General features: G+C 32.2%; 4 long non-coding RNA genes across 4 annotated transcripts; 1 reads left to right on the top strand and 3 right to left on the bottom strand.

Annotated features, from left to right (window-relative positions):
• LOC145687297 (uncharacterized) lies at positions 1–2,774 on the bottom strand. Its single transcript, XR_014131669.1, has 2 exons — positions 2,627–2,774; positions 1–317 (listed from the first exon to the last, which is right to left on the bottom strand). It is a non-coding gene; the product is annotated as an uncharacterized LOC145687297 (long non-coding RNA).
• A 77-nt stretch (positions 2,775–2,851) lies between these two features.
• On the top strand, positions 2,852–21,294 carry LOC145687323 (uncharacterized). The gene is made up of 3 exons (XR_014131677.1): positions 2,852–2,981; positions 7,596–7,841; positions 20,936–21,294. It is a non-coding gene; the product is annotated as an uncharacterized LOC145687323 (long non-coding RNA).
• LOC145687316 (uncharacterized) lies at positions 12,998–16,971 on the bottom strand. The gene is made up of 2 exons (XR_014131674.1): positions 16,579–16,971; positions 12,998–13,293 (listed from the first exon to the last, which is right to left on the bottom strand). It is a non-coding gene; the product is annotated as an uncharacterized LOC145687316 (long non-coding RNA).
• Positions 21,148–24,575, bottom strand: LOC145687296 (uncharacterized). Its single transcript, XR_014131668.1, has 2 exons — positions 24,427–24,575; positions 21,148–21,466 (listed from the first exon to the last, which is right to left on the bottom strand). It is a non-coding gene; the product is annotated as an uncharacterized LOC145687296 (long non-coding RNA).
• Between the last annotated feature and the right edge of the window lie 995 nt (positions 24,576–25,570).

Below are 25,570 nucleotides of genomic sequence, written 5' to 3'. Positions count from 1 at the left end.
TTATCTCTAATGCTATTATTTATTAATTGCGTTTGTTACAAGAAGTGAGTCCAAGATTTGTGATCAGCTAAGGAAGCAGAAAAAACATTGTTCTTGATGTAAAACTTGCTGTACATTTTGTTCTTCTTTTTTTTCAAGTTTTAGACTATAACATATGGGTAGTTGTAAGCATAAGAATAAGCGTAAGGATAAACGTAAGGATAAGCATATTCCGTTAATACAGGCAACCCATTGCGGTAAATGTACGTTGTTTCTTCTTTCTTCAAATCATCAGCGGCTACGAAAAGAACTGCAGACAGGAAGAAGACAATGAAGGCCTGAAATTAAGAAAAGAGAAACAAGATAATTACTTTCAATAACCAATTAACATGTGTTTAGACGATCTAAGTATCATCGAAAGAATAATAAATATTAATTATTTCATTATTTTCATGTAAGCGATATTTGACGCTAATTACTTCATGTTGCATCTTATAATAAGTTGTTTTCTTAAAGATAACCTTATGTAAACATCACGAAAATAAAATAAAATTGTAAATACGAAAAGACAGGCTTGTAGCTCCTTAATAAAATAAATTTATTTGGTATTAGTAAGCAAGTTTGATCCCTCATATATATCGTTCATTTGCAAGTAATTGAATACGCAATATTTTCTACAAGTTAAAACTATTACCAGTTTTAAGCAAGAATGAAGCCTAAACTTACATATTTAAGGTTAAGTTAAATCTTATTAAGAAAGTGTTAAGAACTTTATTTATAGGCATAAAAATTAAGTTTGAATAAGCTCGAGTGAGTTGAGCTACTCATTTTTACTGCAACCGACTTTAAGCTACAGTGAAATAATAACTGTTCATATGGTACACGTGGCAGGTCGTTATTAATACTAGTCATCTGTGGCGGATCCATTCTCTGTTTTCCTTTGTTTTATTTACTTGTAGCATTAATTCTTTAGGTCATATACACAGAAATACGACCTTCTCTTGGTTGATCCATTAACGATGTGACGTGTTTCTGGCATAAGACACAAGAAGTGATTGTAGGATTCAGCCTTGTACGATCAGCTGGGAGAAGTAAAGTAAGAAAGGTCAAACTCTTTGAACTCTTTATATAATAACCTTATGTTACAGAAAATAATAGAAAGTTGAGATGTCGGTCCCGAAACTTAAGATGATCAGTTTTTTCACATTAGACAGACAAAATAAACTTCAGCTCTCCTTACCAAAAACCTTACTGAATATGATAGGTTTTGATTTGTCTTTCGGCGTTTTCGCCACTACAAGGGTCTACGGAGAATTGTAGAATTTCTTGTTCTTCAGAAGCTTTGAAGATGACTTAAAAGTAATAAAACTTGAATTTTCTTTAATAGTAATGTAAGCAAGTTGGCTAGGAAAAGCGATTATTCGACTATATTGTTTATGACTAATGTTACGGATAGGCACAAGACAAAATTTTGAGTCTGTCTTGTTTTGATAATAGATAAGTGATGTCTTGTCTTGCAAGGATGAAAGTGATGTCTCACTTCGAAAATGTATCTATTTGTTTTGTTTTAAAAGAGCTCTGTTTTATTTTAAACTTTGTAACTACAATATATCTCGTCTGGTCTCATGTATAACTCTAGTTAATGTAAACATTCCATTCACTGTTTAGTGATTTACAATAACTGAATTATCAGAGATTATTATTTTTATTTTCTGTATTTAATGGTAGACTATGATAACAGTAAAGCTGTTCCAATTTAAAGAATAAACAAGAACAGATAAATGTCTATTATTTTCAGTTTCAGATGTGCACCATTCGATTGGGACATTGGTAATTAGCCACCACAAGTAGAAATTAAATAAATAAATACTTTATGTACATTAGCTAATTTTCAATATTCATTAAGTTTATACACATTATTTCATTATTTTTACCCAAATGATATTCAAACACCACGTATTTGATTTAATTTGTGAAGTACTTAATACGTGAGGAACTTATTTTCAAAAAGAACCGTTTCCACAATGACTAGTTTTATAGGAAAAGGAGAGAATATTTGATTTGAAAGATCTTCTGAGCATATGCGTTTAAAAAATAGTCTTCTATCGGAAATGTGACAACAGCTTTGTTGTGTTCCAAAGTTCAATGAAATATACCGAATTAAATGAACGAGATGGATGTTGTAGAAACGATAACTTTACATTGTGACTTCTACCAAAAATATCCTCGTTGGCATATATCCTGTTGCAAAATCCGATAGAGATCATCCCATTGAATCAGAAACCGTTGAAAGGTGCATTATTAAAAAAAGAAAGAAAGAAATGTTCTCTTTGAAAATAACCTCTTCAAATAACGATATTATATATTATAATAATATTTTTGCTTATATGTAATCTTTGGTAAACATTAGAAAGACAAAATAAGATTTGTATGTAGAAACAAGGACTTCTTGTTCCCATCATGAAATTAATTTTAAGACCTTAATTAATAGTGCTCAAATTTTAGTGCAGTCTTGCTGCAAACTAACATGCTATAGGAAAAAACGCACTTTAAGAAAAGTATATTTTAGAAAATCAAAAGAATTAGAGAATTTAATAAGTTTTGAATGTGATCGAAGAAGTATTTTTAATATTTGAACAATACTTACAACGTATTTCATCTTGTAGTTATGTGATGTAAGAACGCTTCGAAGAATGTTGCTAATTCTTAGTGAACCTCTGATTCTGTATGGAAATGTCAGAATATATATAGAGCCAAATGTCTCTGTGATTTATCTTAATGGACTTCTTCTTTACCTAAAATAACAACGGTATTAGATTATCACTAGTTTATCTTTACTGAATAGTTCTGTACAAAGATCCTAAATATGTTGATATAATATGTTCGGAGGTAAAAACTAATGTGCTTAAAATTCTCTTGTAAATTATCCAGGAGGTGATTAACTGTATCATTTACCATCGGAAGGCAAATACTTGGTTCTCAAGGTGAACTATTTGTGTGAAGTAAGAATGTTTTAAATATATATGTATAATATTTTATTTTGTATTATTTCTTTGTAAAGGCTATAACAAGTTTTCATTTAAATGTGGTGATCATGTTAATATTAATAAACATTAAATCAATAGAATGAAACATGTTCTATGGCTTCAAGATTTTTAGACCAGAGCACCTTCTGAAAATTTACACTAAAACCGGAACACTCTATGAAATTCTACAGTATAGTTGTATTTATGCACTTGTTTTCTTGATGATATATCATAATTAATTAAGCAATAAGTCAGCACTCACCAAAAGTGAATGTCAGAAACTGGATTATTCCTATTAGTTGTTTATCGATGACTCACAAAAGAGATATTTTTAAAAAATATCGTACGAATGATATGAACATAAATTTTGAAGAAAATTCTGGACACTTGGTGTTTTTAATATTTTGTAGGAAGAGGGGGAACGATGTAAATCTTTGATCTTCTGGTTAAACCGGAACGCCTGGGAGCCCTACATATGACTTATGTCTTCAAATTTGTTAGGTAGAATTTTTCTACTTTATTTATATTTATGCGTGTTAAAAGAATACTCCAGTGTATACAGTGACTGTCCTGGTGCAAATTATAGATTAGAATTTTTGCAACTACAATCTTAAGTTCGAATCTCTTGTGAGTGGACTGATTTATTTGTATTTACACTTCCTTTATTAATAACGATGTTATATAGGACAATCCTAAATTTAAAATGGGATCCATATAACTGCAATGTGTTTGACGCTCCCCTAAGAGAAATCAGACTTGGTACCTCGTGCATAGAAGGCACACAGTAAGTTCAGACCAGCAAAGCAACCGCTGCAAGAATTCGGAACAGTAGAAAAGTGATGGGGATGCGTACAGTAATAATCAAGAAACTATAGTTAATTACTTCCTTTTTCTTTCTTTCTTTTTTTTTACTGTCATGTACTTTTTTCTATACGCGAAGATCAAACAAATGTAACATTTCTTCCGCTAATTAAGTTTTTTTTTTTTTATCATTTGGACCAACATATTAAACCGTTGCAAATAGGTTATTCGAAGATTACTATAAGAGGGGTGGGTGGTGAGTTTTTATTTGCAGAAGACTGTACTTGGGTATATTCGTTTCTTGAAGAGCAGTTTAAAGGATCAGATAATTATTATTAAAATTTAGGATATTCGTTATTAATAATGTAGAAAGAAATCGTAAACGTTAACATGGGTATTACACCTATGATTCCAATGTCAGTAGTTATCGTAAGATCATTTTTTTTCTGTTTTTCCATTGCCGAAAATAATGACTCATTTGAAACCTGCACAAACAACGAGTGAATTGCGCTTGAATGAAGGAGGAATCAATAGTATGGAGATAGACAAGGATGTAATATGTCACCCTAATTATTCAACATTTACTGTGAAAGTTTAATTAAGGAAGGTTTAATGGTAATTTGAGGTTTCAAGATCGAAGGAGAGGTCATTAACAAAATCAGATATACAGATGATACGGTTATTATAGCTAGAACCGAAGAAAGATTACAGGAGATGATGGACAAAATAATCAACACTGGGAAACTATATGGAATGGAAGTCAACATCGAAAAATCGAATGTCATGAGAATATCCCGTGAAAACGCGCCCTTATAGGACAAAATAGAACAACGAGAACTTGAAAAAGTCTATAATTTCAGGTAACGGGGAAGTATTTTGACAAGAGACGCTTGCTGCACCAAAGAGATCATGTCAAGAATTGTCATAACCAAAGAAGCATTCAACAAGAAACGATGACCCTTAAGTAGCTGGCTTACTATTGGACTAAGGAAGAAGATGGTCAAGTGCTACATATGGAGCATTGTACTGTATGGTTCAGAGACGTGGACATTATGAAAGTTAGAGAAGACATATGTAGAAAGCTTGGAAACGAGGTGTTGGAGGAGAATGGAGAAGATAAAACGGACAAAAACGGTAACAAACAAAGGTGCTTTAAAACGGATAGGAGAGAAGAGAACACTTTTAGCCAGCATCCTTCGTAGGAAGGCCAATTCGACAGAACACTTTTTGCTAAGAAATTGTCTTCTTCATACTGCCATAGAAGGAAAGATGAAAGAAAAGGAGGAATAAGAAGAAGGACACGACTGATCGACGATTAAAAAAAAAAGAGGAAAATATTAGGATTTAAAAGAGGAAGGTGAAGATCGAGAAACGTGAAAGAAACATTTCCAGGTCTAGAAATATTTAAAAAAAAAATGTTAGACCCAGAATCTGCCAAAGGCAGGATACTTAATAATAATAATAATAATAATAATAATAATAATAATAATAATAATAATAATAATAATAATAATAATAATAATAATAATAATAATAATAATAATAAACTGCATTGTGATCTTCACATCTTAAAACCATCTTTGCAATTGGATGAGATACTTAGTTAAGAAAAACTAAAATTTCAATGTCTTGTAACTTTGTTTATACTCATTCGAAATCCGTCATATCATGGTTATAGTGGAACAATATTTTACATCTGAGGCTCCTAGTTCGATTCCACGGACGGATACTTGGATTTATTTCATCCACTACCTCAAATTATTTTTTACTTTTTTAAATAACAAAATTTTAATATTTTAAACTAAAACTTCCTGGAAGCATTTCTATAAATCTGTTTGTTTATTAAGCTTAATGCTTTAGCAAATTCCTTTCACCCATAATAATGTTTCAGTAACCTTGCTCATTATTTTTACCTTTATACAATCTGTTATTTTCTACCTATGTCTGGCTACGTTTCACTACTTCGCCCAGTCACTAAACTGTGCTTAAAAACGATGCTCAAAGCGTCCAGTCGGCACATTCCTAGCTTCCTTTATTAATTTCCTCAGTTATGAAAAATTGTCACATTAGTACGTTTGTATTTATTTTTAAAGCTGAAATTTGTTGTTTATTTCTATTTACTACAGACTTCGATTATCTCAAAAAGCTACCATGTAGGAACGTGAGGTAATTTTCCCAGCATTTGAAGTCTACGATTCATAAAACATCCTATCATTCTCTAACATCACAAACATGGTGGAAAGAGAAGGTCGAAAAATAATGGGTTAACCATATATTTAAATTAAGGGGACATGAGTTGTGTTTTTTTGTCTCTGTCCGGAAAACAAAACAGTAGCTATGCTTAGAAAATATCGTAAAACTACGATTACAATATTCTTAAACAAGCAACAAGATCGAGCTAGGGGAAAGAATGGAGTAACAACTGTTGAAAAAGGTAGAGTAAAAACTTCAAAATATTTAATAACAACCCCAAACTAAAATATTTACTTCCACTTTCAAACTTTTCCTTATCTGCTGCATTTTATAAAAAATAAAATCTGTGTTCTTGCTTTATTTAACAAGTTCTTTCAAGCTGCACAACCCATTTAACTTTAAATTAAATATAGTCATTATAAATATTATTTCATTCATTTTCCAGCTCCTCACACTGGTAGTCGATAAACATTCACATAAATTAAAATCCCAAGTTACTATAAAAGTAAAGTCCTTTATGGTTCCTTATATCACAGAACCCAGTCATGTTACATGGTGGAGATGCTGGGTATCTGCCATTAAAGTACTTTGGATATACATTGCCTTTATAACAAATGTAACATTGTAAGTTTTCATTTAACATGTAAATTTCAAATATGTAAAAACCGGATGTAGGGTTGTCTGAAAAAAAAAATACAACTTTATGATGGATTGGCAACACTGTTAATTTTGTGGTATCATAGACTATGCAAACTACGTTCGCCTGCTGATATTTTCTTGGTACAAAACTTTAGAACTTTTCATTATTATTATAAAAGTTTCAAGGCGTATGAAGATAAATGGTTCAACTTCACGCTTCTGCAATGTGATCAAGTTATTATTTAGAATAGATAGAAATTTGTTACAATTATAAAAAAAATAAAGTATAATGTTCAATCATTGCGTACGTACGTGTTTAATTTTGTGGAACCAATTTTGATCCCAAGAAATTCTAAAAGAGTTGTCATTGCATAGAATAGCATGTAAAACGTCATACACATTTTTTGCATAGGAAACAGAAATTACAATAAATGAAATGAAATCTTTGAGTTTTACGTCCCACGTTTATGCTGGCTAGGCTAAATGAGACGGTGATGATAAGAACTAAATGAATCGTTGAATGAAGAAAGTGGGAGGTAACAGAACACTGAGAAAATCTACACACACATAGTGTTTGTCCACCACAAAATTCACTTGGCGCGAGCTAGGATAGAAGCAAGGACCCTATGCACCAGAGATGAACACACTATCAATGAGCCACCGCGGCTCCCTTAGGAAACAAAGTTAGTAGTACATGTAATATATCATGTTAAAAGTGTGCTACTGTTTGTTTCTAGCCTGCATACTGAAAAAGAACATTACAGTCTTACCAATTAGTTAATTAATCACATACTAAACTTTGTCTACAAAACAGTTTAATTTTAATATTTTACAGTACTGTAATATATTTCGTAAAAATATGTTTTAATGTTTTTACCATATAGAGGAATAATTCCAACCTAGTTTGTTAAGCAATATAGCAATTTAGAAGAACAACAAAACATGTTTTATTTCCAGGTATATGATGTAAAGTTGATTCAGGATTGCATCAGAACATTACAGATTCTAGCAGGCTATTATTGGTGTTCATTAGGCAAATATGACTAAAAGACAAGACTCAACGACATATGTAGTTCAGTTACTGATGAGTTGATCATGAAACAACAGAGAGAAAGTTTCAGAAAAGAGATCAAGACCATTTTGAATTTTCCAACATCTTCCAAAATATAAAAGAACATGCCGGAAAAAAATAATTGGATTCAGGTACGTGGTTTTCATATGTGCAATTTCTTAGTTCTGTTATATTAACCCATTAACACTTTAACCATTATATTATTACATTATTAGCGTAGATCGAATAAAAAATGTGCAAATTTAAAAGATATATCAATTGATAGATCTCATCGAACTGAACTAAATAACATATTCAAGGGTAAATCCTCATGTGAGGTATTCGATAAAATCGACCAAAATTTTGGGGTGGAGGGTCAACATCAAAATTAAGAGAAGTGCACCACAAGTAATATGACAATAGTTACAAGTGTTAATGAAATATAGTATAAAAGTATCATTAGTTCTTAAACTTTGACTTTTTTTAAAAACTGAAATCAATTAGTACGGTACGAATCTAGAGACAGTAATATAATAGTGTACACATAAATTATTAGTCTGTTTTTCCTTTAGTTTTAGGTCAGAACCTTTATAAAGCACTACTATAATTCCCATTCTTCGCACGGGGAGAATACATTTCATTATGGTCATAAAGAGCACTAAAATGTCACTAATGATTTTAGGACACCAAAAACTATGAATTCGACACTAATATCGGTCAGTTGCAGGTCTAAATTTAGATTTAAATGGCATGAGAAGTGTCACCGCTTATCTCAGCGACCCAAAAACTATGGATTCGGCAGTAATACCAGTCAGTTTCTCTCATTTCTTTAAAATCTCCCCTTCCACTCCCCCATTTTGCACGGCTGAATTTGGATTCGGAAGTTGTTCACTGTTCATCCCAACAACCCCGAAAACTCTGGATTCGACATTAATATCTGTCATTTTCGTTCATTATATATATATATATATATATATATATATATATATATATATATATATATATATATATATATATATATATATATATATATATATATATATATATATATCCCCTTCCCCGAAGTTCTACCATCAAAATGAAACGATAACAATCATCCCAGGCCCGAACCTCATCAATGCTGAAAATTTGATCAAGATCGGTCACGTGTTTCAAGAGTTATTAAGTCTCAAAAGTATTCACTTTCATTTTTATTTATATAAATTTTCGACAGGTGCGTTAATCCTTAGCATTGACATTATCATTATGCGTAACACTCAAAAAAAGTTGAATTATTATTTACTTTACTCTTTATACTTCGAGATCACGACTTTGTGAATGTTACCAGTAAGACATAACCTTAAGAAAAGAAAAGCTATGTCTCTAAAAATTTGATTGGAAATTCTGAAAATGTACTATGATGATTGTATATATATATATATATATATATATATATATATATATATATATATATGAGAACAATGGCAGGAAATGAAATGAGCAATCGAGGAAATTAGAAAGTTACGCAGAACGCTGAAGTTTACTAAATTAAAACAAGTGAGAATAATAAAGTTGAGACATCTAACAAGTAAACCTTACGTTTGGGTGAATCGAGTTGCTGACTGAGACACATATGAGAAAGTAGTACTAAATGTGGTCAGTATTTCAGTGAAGTTTTAGGTGCGAAGCTCCAGGGGTTTAGGAGATACAGCTACCAGAACATCACATGGAAGTACAGAATAGTCTTCATACAGTTGGAGGTAAAAGCCCTGTAAGACCTCTTGTAACGACAAAAGGTGAATAACAAATATATGGGTACATATTAGGACTAGGGGGAAGTCATATAGTAAGGGTATACCTGACGGCGGCCATCTTGAAATCCGCCATTTTGAGTTAACGTTAAGTTTTTTAAAATAGGAATAGGGTCATTTGATACATGATTTAAGGCGCAAATTTAATCAGAAGAACAATGGTGACGTTAATTTTGATTTACGCGCAATTGGTAAAAAGTTACAGGGAAATTAAATATTGTTGCTGCATATGTATTAGTCCTTTACCCCACCTTGTAAATTTTGTGTTAATGATAATAATTAAATAAAAAGCAAATGGATAAATATTAGGTCTATGGTAAGAGTTGTCTTGATGGCGGCCATGTTCAAATCCGCCATTTTGAATCAGACAAAAGTTTTAAACAGTGACACCTTATTAATAGCAATTTTTACCATAAATCCAACGGTATAACCATTTTTGCTTTATCATTAACGAGCATTTGTTATCGCATAAACAAGTTGCTAATTTAAGGAAAAATGACCAAAGTGGAATTGAGTCATAATTGAACTTGGGTCTTTCTTCCAAAAAAGTCTTCAATTAGTACAATCAATATGTAGTTCAGAAAAGAGTGCATGCCTTGCACAAATGCTCTGCTCACAGTGAGCACACCTGACAAAGGCAATCGAGTTACACTTGACACATTTGTCGTTAACAATTCCGTCAAAACAGTAGACATAAGGTGCGATCCATTAGTTTTGTGCTGGTTAATGATAAAGCAAAAATGGTTATACCGTTGGAGTTATGGTAAAATTTGCTATTAATAAGGTGCCACTGTTATGCGTTTTGTTTAAAACTTTTGTCTGATTCAAAATGGCGGATTTGAACATGGCCGCCATCAAGACAACTCTTACCATAAACCTAATATTTATCCATCTGCTTTTTATTTAATTATTATCATTAACACAAAATTTACAAGGTGGGGTAAAGGACTAATACATATGCAGCAACAATATTTAATTTCCCTGTAACTTTTTACCAATTGCGCGTAAATCAAAATTAACGTCACCATTATTCTTCTGATTAAATTTGTGCCTTAAATCATGTATCACATGACCCTATTCCTATTTTAAAAACTTAATCTTAATTCAAAATGGCGGATTTCAAGATGGCCGCCGTCAGGTATACCCTTACTACATGACTTCCCCCTAGTCCTAATATGTACCCATGTATTTGTTATTCACCTTTTGTCGTTACAAGAGGTCTTACAGGGCTTTTACCTCCAACTGTATGAAGACTATTCTGTACTTCCATGTGATGTTCTGGTAGCTGTATCTCCTAAACCCCTGGAGCTTCGCACCTAAAACTTCACTGAAATACTGACCACATTTAGTACTACTTTCTCATATGTGTCTCAGTCAGCAACTCGATTCACCCAAACGTAAGGTTTACTTGTAAGCAGGGAGAAAAACGACACTTGCAGTGCATAGAATTCTAGATAAGAATCCTAAGGGAAGAGACCTTTGGGTATCCCAGGAAGAAGATGGGAGAGTAATATATAATGTATTAATCATATTTTTTAGACTATTCATCCAGAGGAAAATTGTGTTCTACAGGATTTAATCTAATCGAGAAAATTTGTTTTTGTGACAATGAACCTTCGGGTCCCTTAAGTCATAGGTTTACTTACCTAATCTTTATGATTCCATGATGAATTTTAGGAAACCAAATACTCTTATTACCACATATTTCTTACACATGTGGCATGAAGCTAAAGTGTTTATATAGGGATTATTTCCAAATCTATTAAATCATAATAAGTACCAGTATATATACGGTACTTTCTTTCTCAATTTCATCATGATTCTATTTTGTACCCCACGATGCTGTCAAATGGAGAATATCTTACTATAGTTTCATATTATATTGCAAGAAATTTTAAGCAGTTTCGACAGAACGTAGAATCAGTAATCAACGTTGTGGCAACCTGAAAGGATTCCTTTAGAGAAAATATTTATCTAATGATCAAGGGCAATAATTGAATACAAAACATATGAAATATATAAAAAGTGTGTCTGTTTTCTCCGCACTTGTTTTTACTATATTATTTTGTATGTACAGAAATATACTTTAAATAGAAAGTCAGAAATTACGGCTATGGGAATCTTTAAACGCAAGAGTTCATTATTTGTTTATTTTATGTAGTTTCAAGAGAATTGTGTGAATTTACGTCTATAGTGAACCACTTTTTCTTAAATGACTGTATACAGACACCTCATAGAGTATCTGCAGAGAGTTTCTCTGGGAATGCCAATACAGTAACGAACAATTATCAATTAATCAATACGACATAAATTTCTTTAAAAAACAACTGTTTAATTACATTTTCTCTTTGTTTGTTTAATATTTCAATTATTTTCATATTCGAGCGAAAAGCCTCTAATCGAATCCCAGATTTCCATGTTAATGACATCTATATAATGAGAAAATGATTTTTGAATGTGCGTGTGTTCATTTTGATATGTGCTCACACGCTTAGAAGTTATACCGTCAACGAATCTGGACAATGTATTTCAATTAAGGTGTTCATAAGGTTCTCCAGGATAATGGAGTTTCGAGTTTTCTTGCGATACCAAAAATACGAGTTTACTGTGAGGCAAATGTTGAAAATTGTGCTAATCTCGAAAACGACTGAAAGAATTCTGCTTATATTTTACTCAACAATAGTAATTAACTAATCTAAATTATATTATTAGTTATTTTTCTGAGAAAGAAATTCCAGACATCGTAGTTTACTATTGTGGATGAGTTTTTCGGAGGATTTCTTTTTCGAAAGAGGTTAGGACGAATATTTCTTTTTACTTATAAATAAACATTTCATTACAATTCACCCTACAACAATGATATAAGTAGTTTTTCCTTTCTATAAGATCAACAAGAGACACGATACTCTTGAAGATGAGTTTTTTCACAATTCTCTCATTTTCGTTATGCGAATCTTATCAACTACCTTTTAATATGATATACATTAATTCTCTTTTTAAAAATTCACAAGGGATAGCTTACTTTTGAGGATGAATTCCCTTCAGAAGAAATAATAGTGGAATAGGTGTTGTAAGTATTACATCAAACGTGAGAGTCTCGCATACATCGTACGAACCATTCTGACTTTCTTCTTGTAAAGGAATTGTTATTAACTTTCTACAAACATTTGATGATGGTTTATATCCTATTTCAGCACCGAGTGTGAGACATTTCAAAATCCAAAACACATGTAGTCCTACTGAAATCGAACTTGATTTTCCGGCACAGAAACTAATAATAGTAATGATTTACCCAAGACAGAGCCTGAAAATCTACATTCCTTTTTACAGGCAATGAAAGTCCCCCATCATCCCGTGGAACTTCTGAAAACAATACTGCTTAAAATTTCAACCGCAGTAAAATTTCTTCATTAGATTCAGATGTTAATTGCGGAAAGAACATGAAGTGAATAATATGCACTGTTTTTTCTGTGAAACTGAGTACTTCAGAACCAATTACGATAGAAAATAAACATTACTTTCAGTGAAAGTTGTATTTATTTTATTCACATAATTTTCATTTACAATCTACCACAATTTATTGGTTCAAATAGTCAACTAAATCGATCTCTATGTTCTTTAATGTTGATCCTCTCACATAGTGTTTATGTTAGACGTAAGTATAAGGGTAAGCATAAGGATAGAAACCATATGGATAAAGACCATATGGATAGAGACCATATGGGTTGTATATATATTCGTATGAAGTCTCCCTTTTCTTCATATTGTGGGCACTTGCAAGAAGCACTGCACTCAGCAATAACACAAAGAGTAACTGAAATAGAAAAAAACGATTAAAACAGTATAATACATACCAAAAAAGAAGCATATTGCATGTAATCACTTGACAATAGAGCAAGAAATTCCAGCTCAAAGAAACGTATACCAGAAATTAGAATCTCTTGTGGTTTAAACTGAAATTAACCTTTTGTTAGACTTCATTTGGTTATTGACTCTAAACCAAAATGTGAGTTGCAAACAGACCATTTTATACTTTTGTACGTTATGTTGGATGAATTGTTTTAACGTTAAGCATGTTTTCTTTAAATGAATACTCTTAGTATAATAATAAGGAACAATATTGCGAAGGACTAAAGTTCCGTTGATGGCTCTCTGTAATCAGAGGAACATAAAGTTATTTTAAACTTTATTTACGAAATTTCATGTAGTTCCGTTAATATACTTTACTCACAATTACTCCTCTTTCATTTGTTTACTTCAGTTCTAGTTATATTTCGCAAATATTTGTTAATTTCCTATTCCTTTATTCTTTACCGACTAAGTATGCATTCATATTGTCTTTCTGCGCAAAAATAAACCTTTCAACTGTCATGTGTTACAATCTATATTCAGAAATAACGAAAATAATGTTTCAATGGAATTACAATCTTTTTTTCCTTACTTTACCACTGTGAGCGAGGAGTTTCATTAATAGGTGCAGATTGGCTATAGGAGGACTAACTATAAATATAGCGTGTGAGATGTGGCATAAAAAAACGAACCAATTTTAAAACACAAACCAATTTGTGATATATGGCCACTGAAAGACACGAATGCTATCTGAGTCAGACAGACGCTCAGCAGGGGGCTCGTACTGTAGCGCAGTGGTGCGTCCGTAAGGGAGTAGGCGATTTCGTACAAACGAGAATAGTGGTAAACATTTCACATAGCAAGAAACACATACTGTACGTGTGACACAGATCTGTAGTACTTCCATGATCACTTTGTAGACTGCCTTTGCATAGCATTTTATTTAATCCTGTCTTCATTATGGAACATGACGTGGTAAGAAACACATTTTCCACTTCGTATTGTTTTTTTTTTACCTTGTTATATGTAGAAGAGATAAGATCCCGACATGTTTTGGTTTCTTATACAATCCTATTGTGAAATTAATTCACATATTTCTTCCACAGAATTTACAAATGTACACCCCTTATAATAGGAGAGCATCGAGCCACAAAAGGGCAATACATTGAGGACACTGTAGAGTGTTGTTAGAATCAATTGGCACCTTTATCTGCCCTACTGCTTCATACACCTATTAGATTAGTTACTCACACAATTGGTTCGAGATTTTTAACATAATATTCTATTATAAGTTTACCTAATATCACCTCACTACAGGCCTTCATATACTAGAAAATTAAACTTTATTTGCTGCGTAATTAGTCACCGTATAGTATTAAGCTTTATTACATTTTCAGCTTGTCTGATGATTAAATTTCGTATAATTCGCCCAATATTCCCGTAAATTTTGTAATACTGAAGGCCGAGTGCGGGACCTAACCCTTGAGGAGCTTAATTGCTTAAATGCATACAATTATTCTAGAACACAAAAAAAAACTCGTTAAACATGCTAGTAAATATCTTTCTGAACTCTCCTAAAGAGCAGGTTTGAAATAACTATTTGTTCATTTCTAATTAAAAAGATTTAAAAAAAAATAGTACGGTTGGATAAAGCGAGTGCTATAATATGTTATTATTAAAAGCAATGTTCAAGTTTGAAGAGTAGATGTTGGTTTATAGGTTATGCGTATCAGACAGGTAAGTAGTTATTAGTCATTTTTAACACCGATCTACTGCAATACAAGAAAGAAGAAAGGAATACGAAAATATTTATATCAAGTACTACGATTCGAGATCAGTCACAAAAGTTTGAAAGAAATGTTCTTTAATGTTGTTGGACATTAATGTCGTATTTGTTTTTTGCTCATTAGTTTATAGGGAGAAAATTATTTTTCAACTCTCTTGAAACTGAGTTTTAATGGTCTGATTTACCTGACTTCATCCCCAAAAATAGTTATGTTCCTTATTTCGTGAAAATTAAATTGTGTCACATATAGTTTTAAATATTTAATTTTTGTACGAGAGACATCTCTCCTACAAGTAAGTTTACAAGGCATACTTGAGAATAATCATATTTTACGCTGTGCCTAAACCAATGTACATTCTGTGCTACAGTTAACAGTTTATTTTTCAAATATAGTCGCCAGGATGACTGAGGTATTTGTCTAATGAACACTTTTGTCTAATGAACCGTGAAATGAACCATTAGATGCCACTTTTATGATTGTGGAGCCTGGACTGTTGAGCCAGCATTGCATCGCTGCTTTGACATCTTCATCACTGTTCTGTAATTTTATTTTGGGAGACGACCTCGTACGAATTTGACGTTAGGCAGTATGTAATTATGACAAATTGTTTCTATTGTTTCAGATCGTAACGTCAGAGCGTTTAGCGTTTGAACATTAAAACAATGGCTCAAGCACGAAATATATTCTGTTATTCGATTCCTAAACGCGGAAATTTATCGTTAACTACGGGGACGTCTATGAGAAAAACGTGATGAGTCATTAGAGTGTGGCAAATTAGTGCAACGCTGGGCAAACCGTCAAGATCACACATTTTGCGAAAATGGCATCGACAAGCTCATTTCATTGTTATACAATGAATGGTCTTGGCCACTATTTTGAAAAATAAAGTGTCCACTGCAGGATACAACGTGCTTTGTTTTATGAAGAACGTAATATAAAGTTATTACCAAATATGCGTTGAAAAGCTACTATTTGGACGCTCCTCATACAATAAGATTTTTGTTGATAATTGATAATTGATGATTGATTTTCAGTACGAAGACAACACTTAACCAGATTTAAAGAAGAAATCAGCAAAATAAGGTAATAAAGTTACAATTCATTTCTAACAAAAATATATATATATATAATTGTGCAAATTCATATCAATGAGAGCTCCTTCGTGGCTAAGCGGTTAGCGTGCGCGCCTTTGGCGTGGGAGACCCGGGTTCGATTCCCGGCGGGAGCTCATGTGGTTCGGATTCCACGTTAATCAGTAGGTCCACGTCTCATATAGCCTCGCTGCTGAACGGGACGTAAAACTCAAAATCACCTCACCTCATATCAATGAGCTAAGAAATGTGAAGCAGATACAAACTCCGATAAAAGAAGTAACGAAAATTGAGAGAAAACAATTAATTCGTAATGTAAAATCTTAATATTATATCAGCAAGCAATGAGCTTGTCTATCAGCTAATACTTACAACGTATTTCATCTTGAAGAAAGGAATTGTGGCTAATTGAAACTACTGACGAATTGATAGTTTCAAAACTGAAACCTTGATTTCGTATTGCACTGGCCAAATATATATGTGAATCTCTCTGGAGTTTATCTTTCAATATTTTTTCCATTAAGAAACGAAGCATCAGTTTGTCTAATTTAACTTTATCTGCTCACAACAATATATGTGTTGTTCCTTAGGGAAATTTTACTTGTTATATCAAGTTTTGAGACATAAGAAGATTTGGAAGTCGGATTGTCCCGGAATTTCTTCATTTGTGCATCTGGTTTTAACCAGAGTCTCTTGATTATCATTTATCATATAGACTTCCGTGGTTTAAAGATAACAGAACAGTTCACATACCTAAAACCATAAACCTTGGTGTTCAAACGAAACAAGCTTTTCTAAGAAAATTATAAACCAAAGTAAAAAATATGCAGGAATTAATGCAATTTAACGATAGATCCAGTACATATTGTTGGTATTTACAAGTTACAAATAGGGATAGAAATGATATCCAGTAAAAGTAACATAACTTAAGATGTAGTCTATCTAGAGCAATGAGCAACCAGCATAACAATCAAGGATCAATGTGTGTCGTATATAGTTCAACATATCAAGTTCCACTTCTGTTACATTAAATTTTCTAAAGAACAACTCTTAATTCAAATTATTCCCCAATTACCTCACTATTATGGGACAACACGAAATATCTGAGACACCATCGAGAATAGAAATGTTCACTCCACTGCTTTTTCATAGCCATTAATATTAAAAAAAAATCATACATTATTGCCTTATTACTTTCGTCTGAAAATCTGGGAGCCTTACCCAAGAGTGATTTCATAATCTTAAGGAAGCTAAAATCTAAGTAACAAGGTATGAATTAATAGTTAATCTAATCGTTTTCTACTTTATCACAGCTTATACGTTTCGAAAATAAGATTTTCCGTCTCTAAATGTTGTCTTCCCTTAACGTAATTAATCTCTTCCCACTCAAAAATATTACATTGTCCTTTTCTGTTCTGAAAGAACTCTTTTCATTCTGATTTAGTTACCACTACCATCATGGACGTACCCAGGAACTGATTCGCAGTGGGTGAAATCTAATAAGAGGATTAATTATATTCAAATTTGTGAAATAAAACCTAAAATTAGACTAAATTCACTGAAAAGTCGGGATTTCAGAAGGAAATTCTGTTCCTCAGGACCCACCTACTACGTACATGCCATTTATTGTTACTGAAAGAGGCAAGAAATAATCAAACAAGACGAGAATGTCAGAAAAAAGGGACCTAGATACATTGAATACTTTCTTATTTTAGCTATCAAGCGTCACGTTATCCTTGGTTAAATTTCACACTCAGTTGTAGAAATCTTAAGCAAAATAATATTTTACACTAATCTGTAGTGTTGTATGTCTAAAAATACTCTTTCTCCATTCAAGCAGCAGTGACAAAAGAGATTACTTTCCATAAAGCGGTATACAGGATTTTAATTGCAAACATTGAGGTTAGGGAGCAAGAATTTCATCCATCTACTTCCTGAAATATTTTTCCTTCTTACGGGGAGATCAAGTGTTTGGAAAATATTTGAAGTCCCTTCCTCTTATGATATGCAGTTCAACGAGAGTGTAATTAAAACAATCCATTCGATATTGTATTCTTGGCATACATTTTGAAATTCGTACTCCTCAGGATACGACCATAATGAATGTGACATTATAAAACCTTGAGACAAGAACTCACCATGTTACAAGATTCATTTCAAACGGTATCTTACCCCAACTGAGAGCTGACATTACTTAAAGGACAACAAAAGTTGTCACCAATCAACGTAAGAACCACGAAAACTATCGATACGACAGTAATATTGGTCATTATCAATTATTTTTCACATGTCACAAAAGGTCTCTTCTTAGGAGTACTCGTAGGGGCTGAAGTTGGATTTAAACGGGATCCGAAGTGTTCCTGTTCATTTCAGAAACCCCGAAAACTACAGATTCGACACTAATATCAGTAATTTTCGACCATTTTTACAAGTCTTCCCCTCCCACTCTCCCAGGGGATCTAAAGGAATTTCACTCTGAGAGTACTCTTTCCTAGGCAAGTAATTAGAGTTGGTTATATGTATTATATAATGGATATATACATTTTCATTTTTATGTATACCTGTGTAAAGATTTTCATAGACCCTACCACCTACTACAAACGAGACATTTAATTGAATAGTAACTATGCTTATTCTTAGCTTATTTCTACAGATTGTGCAAACTACGAACTAAACGCCCATTCTGTTTTGTGCACGAATAGTGTCCGTCTAGTCGTTTAATTAATTTCTTACATTTGGTATTATCAGTGTTATTGAATTGAAGAGGCATTTTTCATGAACCTTCAATATATAGCTATTAATTTAATTTGACTTGCTCATACTTAATTCTCCCAAAGTAGCAGGTAAATTTAGGATAATGTTTTTTAAAATTCCTATTTTACAAAAGAAAAGGAACAGTGTTATGTGTGCATCAGGTAAAGGATTTTGGTTTGTATAGCGTGATATATTCTTAATTAATGTTGAAACAGAAAGAAGCATTAGCTTTCTACCCCTTCAATATTAGTAGAAAGATTGGAGCGGCGATGAATATGTTCTTGGAACCTTTAATTGCTTGCAGAAAAGCGCTTCTCAATTTCTATTACTCGTTTCTTCACTATGTTCTGTAGATCAATTTTGAAACCGGAAATTGATAATAAATTATTAATGGTTTCCGTTTCAGGATGTAGATCCAATATACTTTTGACACTTGTTCGATTACAGAGAATCGCTCCTATCGGTATCTATTACCCTTTTTCTCCGTAGCAATCAACGTTAAAGCTGGAAACTAGGAGAGGCCGAATGATTCAATCCAATGTAGACGACAAGAGACTGATTCCAAGTGGAGCAAAAGACAGACACCCTAGCAAACTTGCAAATACGAGCACACACATACTTCGGTGCACACATGCACATTAGGCAGCATATAAAATTACAAACCACATATCGTTAATAACTACAGCAAAAAGCTAAAGATATTTGTAGTATTTCATATAAATATATAAAGTATTGTAGTATTTGAAAGCAAATTAGTATGTTTCGCAATGTCTTTCCAAGAACCGAAAACATTTCAAAAATAGAGTTGGGGGGCAATTGCCTCTTACACTCAGTTGCTAACGGTCATTAAATATTCCTCCATCAAATCACTCGATTCCTAACTTTTTTTACCCTCTACATCCTCGTCAAAATTGATGTGATCTGTTATGTAGTTATAGAGACTTCCTTGTCTTCCCCGACGGACAACAAAGTATTTTTTGTCTTCTCCGCACGCAGAAACAGAACGACGAAGTATATATTAAGAGGTGTTCCGATTGGGAAACCAAACCCCTTAAAAGTCTCCTAGAGTATGTTTCCTTTTACTTTCGTTTATCTTAATTGATTTATATATTTTTAAGAACTGTAATAAAAGAATAACGATTATGGTCACTTTCTAAACAAGATTTGTAACAGGAAAACAGATTTAAAGAAATGTATTGAATTGGTTTTTGAAAAATCGGAAAATTTATTCGTATAGTGGAATCTTAAATCGAAGTATAATTAGTAAGCACAGCGGCATGATTTATGGTAGGAAAAGACCGTTAACTAAACCCTATAACTTTAAATATGTAGTTACTCCGAATTGATACTGTATAACACATTAAGAGAGACTATAAACTTGTACAGACTGTAATATTTTTGAAAATACTAGTAGAAGTTCCTTTCTTTGCACAAGGAGAATACAGTAAAAAGTGAAACATACGTTTAATTACACCTATTTAAAGCTTAAATATAAAATTTCATCGCTAACCTTAACGAATGCCCAGATACAAGTATCTTATCATATTAAATTACAAGTTCAATTCCTTCTCCTCTCCTCTTTAAAGAAAGGTTTCCAAATAATCCTGACCTTACGCCATAAATACTATGGCTTGTCCAAATCTCCCAGTTTTTACTTAAGCAGGATTGCCCTGGCTGCAGATCAATCATTCAATCGGTCAGAACTTCTTTCATAGCAGAAATTAGATATTTTAATAACAATTACAAAACTCTCCACATCTGAACAAGAAGATACACTATTGAGATAATCATGACTGTTTTTATAACTTAATGATTTTCATAAATTAAAATTGCACCTGAGCGTAATTATTTTTCTTCTCATTTCCGGTAGAACCTTATAATAAACATAAAGTATATTAAAATATAGCAGTAATTAATTTTCTAGAATTTTTGTTGATATTTTTAAAAAATCTTTCACTCTTTTCTTAAATTTCAGACGGAATGAAATGTAATCAAATGATGGAAAGAAATAAAATAATAACCACATACACTTTGGTTTTTGGAAGAAGCAGGAATCACAAAGAATTTAGCTACATTATATTTCATATGTATACAGGTCACAGGCAAATGATATTCCATGAAGATTCAGAAAGATGAAATACACTTAAAACACTTGTTTCGAAGATAATAATAAAACATAACACAAAATAACTGTAATGTTATTGTTTATTAGTTGCATTTGTTACAAGAAGTGAGTTTAATGCAAGATTTGTGATTAGTTAAGAGGCAGAAAAAACATTGTTCTTGATGTAAAACTTGTTGGAATTATGTCTTCTCCTTTTTTTCAATTTTATACTATAACATACGGGTAGTTGTAAGCATAAGGATAAACGTAAGGATAAGCATAAGGATAAGCATATTCAGTTAATACAGGCAATCCATTGCGGTAAATGTACGTTGTTTCTTCTTTCTTCAAATCATCAGCGGCTACGAAAAGTACTGCAGACAGGAACAAGACAAAGAAGACCTGAAATTAAGAAAATTGAAAGAAGAGAATTACTTTCAATAACAAATTAATATGTCTCTAGACGATATAATGCAACTTATAGTATCATCGAAAGAACAATAAATATTCATCATTTAGTATGTTCACGTAAGTCATATTTGACGTTAATTGCTTCATGTTGCATCATTTAATAAGTTATGCATTTCTCTTGGTGATTCCATGGACCAGTTAACATAAATTACAAGAAGCGATTGTAGGATTCACCTTTGTACGAATATCTGTAGAAAGTAGAGTAAGAAAGGTCAAACTATTTGAATTCTTATATATTGTAATGCACCGCTATTATATAGCTGAGCGACGAATTACAATACATCCCTGATAATGTTCTAAAGGATAAAGGTCCGCAGCATATGATTCAGAAATTAACAAGTCTAAAAGAAAATACATTTTTCGAATCGAAATATACAAACAAATTTGAAATAACATGTATGATGGAAGGGACATCTTAGTCAATAATATGTATTATAACAAAATGTGCCTTTAGAAAATTGTGAGCCTTGGATCAAACATCGAAGTTGTTCCAATTCTAGTTCGTATTTAATGTTGTGAGTAAGTACAATGTGTAATATCAGGGGTAAAGACTTTTAGTATCTGCTCTATCCAAGATATTCAAGTTTCACAATCTTGCGCCACTTCCGCAACATTTTTTATAGAGATAGTTCTGAGTACTTCAAATTATATGCCCGTGAGAACCTTAGGATTCTGAAACATAGCGCACATACTAGTTCTTAAGTGAAGTCTTGACCCGACCTCGGTAGGTCCCATAGTTTTGGAGTTATGGACTTTTAAAGTTCATTTTCCATGGTTTTGGCAGCCTATAACTCCGAAATGAAGCATTTGTGCACCCAGGTTGGTCTATACTTTTTGTCTTATCTTGGTGTCAGGAATCACTTCAAAGTTGTCCGTATTGTTTTGAAACACCCTGTATATTGATAATATAATTCTAGTGTTTTTCTTATTAAATCAGCCTTCCACAGAATATAAAGGTATAAATATAATGATAATAATATAGAAGTGGATAAGAAAATGAATATAATGATGCGTGATAAGTGTATATTGTTTATAATGTGTAAAGTTAGGAAGACTATGTTGGAAAATATTTGAATTGAGTCTCAATTAAACTGCATATATATATATGTGTGTACTGTATATGCTGTATATATGTTGGTTACGTTATTTTATTGCATAATATATCATCCACTGGATATTACGACGAATTGTAGGCTGGCTGGTGCATCTGATAAGTAAAGAGAAGAGAGAATAAGGTTCTTTACTGTGGGAGTCTCAATCAACACGCAGAACCTAAGATATCAGAAACTAGAAATTGTAATAACCCTTTAAGTACTGTGATGAATGTATGTAATGACTGTTGGATTATTACAATATTATAAACTTTTGTAGGGAAAATGAAAGAAGGATGGAATGCGGGGAACGAAACTTAAGATGAGCAGTCTACTTTAAACAGAGAAAGTAAATTCAGCTCTCGTTACCGAAAACCTTACTGATTATGATAGGTTAATTCATTTGTACTTAGGCCTTTTGAGCAGAATAAGAGTAGTCTATATACTACATAACTTACAGTTCAAAGTGGAATCTATACTACTGTAGTGTATTCAGTGCTGTCCCATAAAGAAAAGTAAAATTTCTTCTTTAAAGAAAGATTTGAAGGTGACTTAAAAATGTTAAAATTTGAATTTTATTTAATACTGATATAAATAAATTGTCCAGAAATTATTTGACTCTATTGTTTATGATTAATGTTACGAATAGGTACCAGACAATATTTGAGTGCGTCTTATTTCGATTATGTAAAAGTGATATTTGTCTCGAAAACGTGAAAGTGATCCCTCACCTCGAAAATGTATCTATTTATTTCTATAGGAAGAGCTCCGTTTCATCTTGAATATCATCACAAAAATTTAGTCTCGTGAGTAACTACTGGTGGTAAACATTTCATTCACTCTTTAAGTGGTTTACAATAACTAGTTTATCATAGAATATTATTTTTGTTTTTTGTATATACAGAATAACAGTGTAGCTATTCTATTTTTTTTTTTAAAGAGACAGGAGCAAGTAAATTTGTCTATTATTTCACTTTTAGATTTGAACCATTTGATTAGGACGTTGCTAGTTAGCTACTTGAACTTCAGATTAAATAAACCTATTATCTACGTTACTAATTTTCAATGTACATTAAATGTGTCCATATTATTTCATTATTTTCACCGAAGTGATATTCAAACACTACATGTTTGATGTAATGTGAAGTACTTAATAAATGAGGAACTTATTTTCGAAAAGAACCGTTTCCACAACGACTAATTTTACAGATAAAGGGGAGAACATTTGACATGAAAGACCTGCAAATATACGTTTTTAAAAGAAAATGTCCTTTAGCTCAACAGTTTGTTTCGTTTTCTTTTGAATGAAAAGTATCAAATTGAATGAACGAAATAGATCTTGTTGAAACGAAAAACTTTTTATTGGGCCTTCTGCCGAAAACGTCCTTGTTTGCATATTGCCTGTTGCATAATCCAATGGAGATCATTGCAAAGATTCCGAAAACGCTGAAAAGTATACTTCGAAATAAAAGTGGTAATGTTCCCTTTTGAGAATAAACTCTTTGAATAATAGTCTATCCTTTAATAAGATATTTGCTTAAAGGTAATCTTATGGAAACATTTCGAAAAAAATAAGGTTTGTACATGGAAATATAGGAATTTCTAGCACCTAAATTAAATAAATTTCAAGGTCTTAATAAATACTGTTCAAAATTTTAGTGTTCTTTTGCTGCAAACTGACATTCAATGCATAAGAATGTATTTTTAAAACGATACCTGTGGAAAATTGAAAGAATTAGAAAATTTAATAAGGTTTCAATGTGATTGAAGAAATATTTCTAAAACTTGAACAGTACTTACAACGAATTTCATCTTGTAGGTATGTGATGTGTGGACACTTCGGAGAATGTTGCTAATTCTGAATAAAACTCTGATTCTGTATGGAAATGTCACAATATATATAGAGCCAAATGACTCTGTGATTTATCTTAATGGGTTTCTTCGTTGTACAAACCAACAACGTTAGTAGATTATCTATTGCATAGTTATCTTTATTGCATAGTTTCGTACGAAGCCCCTAAGCATATTGACATAATAGGTTTGGAGAAAAAGAAAAAATATGCTTAAATTCTTTTTTAAACCATCTAGTTTCTAATTAAGTATATCAACTTTGATTGAAACATAACTCTTGGATCTCAAGGTGAACTATTTGTGTGAAGTAGGAATTGTCTCAAAATTAATTAAAAAAATATATAATGTGGATATTTTGTACCATTTCTCTGTAATACTTAATACAAGTCTCCATACAAATTTTGTGATCACGTTAATCTTAGTACAAATGAAATCACCATATTGAAACATGTCATACAGTTAAGGCTTCCCGTGTGGGCACCCAGATTGTTTTTTTTTTTTTTTATTGGAGGAGTCCAAACTTTGGAAGGGGTACAGTAGTACAAGACACTACGTATATATAGTGTTGAACCGGTGTTATTGCATATCTGTAAAAATAACAAGTAATTGTCGAGTATTTCCACCTATACTTTCAGCAAAAATCAAAGACCTGGATTGCTCTGTAAGGAAAGAAGTGTGCAAATGAAGTACAAGATCAAAATCTTCAGACTACATCAATCATTTCTACGTTGAACAAGTATAATTTTTTCAGAAAATTTACAAAAATTTGTCGATTTCCTAAGTATGGGTGGGCTCAGACTCGGGGCCCCCCAAATGGGTGCGCCCCTGGGACTTTCAGATTTTTAAACAATAACACTCGGTAAAAATATTCAGTAAAACAGGGTCACTCTATGAAACTGTACAGTATAGTTGTAGTTATGCACTGGTTTTCTGCTGAAATATCTTAATTAAGTAAACAATAGGTCGATACTCACTAAAAGTGAGTGTCAGAAAGTGGATTATTCCTATTAGTTGAGCATCCCTGACTAATAAAAGCGAAATTTTCAAAACACCATACGAATGATATTAACATACGTTTCGAAGAAGATTTGAG

Source organism: Thermobia domestica, chromosome 1 (assembly GCF_964235325.1).
Source record: "Thermobia domestica chromosome 1, izTheDome1.hap1.1, whole genome shotgun sequence".
NCBI lineage: Eukaryota > Metazoa > Arthropoda > Insecta > Zygentoma > Lepismatidae > Thermobia > Thermobia domestica.
This window is presented reverse-complemented; position numbering and strand designations above follow the sequence as displayed.